This window comes from Arachis hypogaea, chromosome 1, assembly GCF_003086295.3.
Source record: "Arachis hypogaea cultivar Tifrunner chromosome 1, arahy.Tifrunner.gnm2.J5K5, whole genome shotgun sequence".
Taxonomy (NCBI): Eukaryota; Viridiplantae; Streptophyta; class Magnoliopsida; order Fabales; family Fabaceae; genus Arachis; species Arachis hypogaea.
The window spans coordinates 66,374,848-66,377,259 of record NC_092036.1 but is presented as its reverse complement, the minus strand read 5'-3'; the positions used below and the strand labels follow the sequence as shown (position 1 = coordinate 66,377,259).

The 2,412-nt window shown below is 36.9% G+C and overlaps 1 non-coding gene across 1 annotated transcript; it reads left to right on the top strand.

The window, feature by feature from the left end:
• The first annotated feature begins 1,236 nt into the window (after positions 1-1,236).
• On the top strand, positions 1,237-1,344 carry LOC112715485 (small nucleolar RNA R71). The gene has a single exon (XR_003159716.1). It is a non-coding gene; the product is annotated as a small nucleolar RNA R71 (small nucleolar RNA).
• Positions 1,345-2,412: the final 1,068 nt, after the last annotated feature.

Genomic DNA, 2,412 nt, shown 5'->3' with positions numbered 1-2,412 from the left:
AAAGATTCCCAGCTTCTCCATTACAGAGAGTGGTATAAGATTTATACTTGACCCCAGGTCACACAGAGCCTTCTCAAAGGTCATGGTACCTATAGTACATGGTATTAAGAATTTACCAGGATCTTGTTTCTTTTGAGGTAAAATTTGCTGAACCCTTGTATCTAGTTTACTAATGAGCAAGGGAGGTGCATCTTCCCAAGTCTCATTACCAAACAACTTGGCATTCAGCTTCATGATAGCTCCTAGATATGGAGCAACTTGCTCTCCAATTACATCTTCATCCTCTTTAGAGGAAGAATAGTTCTCAGAGCTCATGAATGGAAGAAGGAGGTTTAATGGAATCTCTATGGTCTCTATATGAGCCTCAGATTCCTTTAGGTCCTCAATAGGGAACTCCTTCTTGTCTGGGAGACGTCCCATGAGGTCTTCCTCATTGGGATTCAAGTCCTCCCCTTCCTCTCTAGGTTTGGCCATTTTGATTATGTCAATGCCTTTGCACTCTCGTTTTGGATTCTCTTCAGTATTGCTTGGGAAAGTACTAGGAGGAGTTTCAGTGATTTTCTTACTCAACTAGCCCACTTGTGCCTCCAAATTTCTAATGGATGACCTTGTTTCACTCATGAAACTTAAAGTGGCCTTAGACAGATCAGATACTATATTTGCTAAGCTAGAGGAGCTCTGCTCAGAATTCTCTGTCTGTTGCTGAGAAGATGATGGAAAAGGCTTGTTATTGCTAAGCCTATTTCTTCCACCATTATTAAAGCCTTGTTGGGGCTTTTGTTGATCCTTCCATGAAAAATTTGGATGATTTCTCTATGAGGAGTTATAGGTGTTTCCATAGGGTTCACCCATGTAATTCACCTCTGCCATTGCAGCGTTCTCAATATCATAAGCTTCTTCTTCAGAAGATGCCTCTTTATTACTGTTGGATGCATTTTGCCATCCATTCAGACTTTGAGAAATCATGTTGATTTGCTGAGTCAACATTTTATTCTGAGCCAATATGGCATTCAGAGCATCAATCTCAAGAACCCCCTTCCTCTGAGGCGTCCCATTATTCACGGAATTCCTCTCAGAAGTGTACATGAATTGGTTATTTGCAACCATGTCAATAAGTTCATGAGCTTCTGCAGGAGTTTTCTTTAGGTGAATAGATCCACCTGTAGAATGGTCTAGTGACATCATAGAGAACTCAGATAGACCATAATAGAATATATCCAAAATGGTCCACTCTTAAAGCATGTCAAAAGGACACCTTTTGGTTATCTGCTTGTATCTTTCCCAAGCTTCATAGAGGAATTCACCATCTTTCTGTTTGAAGGTCTGAACATCCACTCTAAGCTTGCTCAGCTTTTGAGGAGGAAAGAACTTAGCCAAGAAGGCCGTGACCAGCTTATCCCAAGAGTTCAAGCTATCTTTAGGTTGTGAGTCCAACCATGCTCTAGCTCTGTCTCTTACAGCAAAAGGGAAAAGCATGAGCCTGTAGACTTTAGGATCTACTCCATTAGTCTTAACAGTCTCATAGATCTGCAAGAACTCAGTTAAAAACTGGTAAGAACTTTTGATGGAAGTCCATGGAACTTGCAGTTCTGTTGCAGTAGAGCAACTAGTTGAGGTTTCAGCTCAAAATTGTTTGCTCCAATGGCAGGGATTGAGATGCTTCTTCCATCAAATTTGGAAGTAGGTGTAGTATAATCACCAAGCATCCTCCTTGCATTATTATTTTTGGCTGCCATCTCCTCTTCTTTTTCGAAAATTTCTGTAAGGTTGTCTCTGGATTGTTGTAATTTAGCTTCTCTTAGTTTCCTCTTCAGAGTCTTTTCAGGTTCAGGATCTGCTTCAACAAGAATATTCTTGTCCTTGCTCCTGCTCATATGAAAAAGAAGAGAATAGAAAATAATAATAGGGATTCTCTTTACCACAGTAGAGAGATTCCTTTATGTTAGTAGAAGAAAAGAATAAAAGAAGAAAAAGGTAAGAATCCAAACACAAGGGGGAAGAGTGAGTTCAAATTCTTGAGTAGAAGAGAGGTGTTAGTAGATAAATAAATAGATAGAAGAAGATGAGAGAGAGGAGTTTTCGAAAAGTATTTTTGAAAATAGGTTAGTGATTTTCGAAAATTAAAAGAAGAAATAAAATTAAAATTAAAATTTGAATTAGTTAATTAAGAAAATTTTGAAAAAAAGGGAGGTAATTTTCGAAAATTAGAGAGAAGAAAGTAGTTAGGTGGTTTTGAAAAAGATAAGAAACAAACAAAAAGTCAATTAGTTAGTTGAAAAAAATTTGAAAATTAATTTTGAAAAGATAAGAAGTTAGGAAAGATATTTTGAAATCAAAATTTTTTTTTAAAAAGATATGATTAAAAAGATATTTTGAAAAAGATATGATTTGAAAAAGATATTTTGAAAAGAT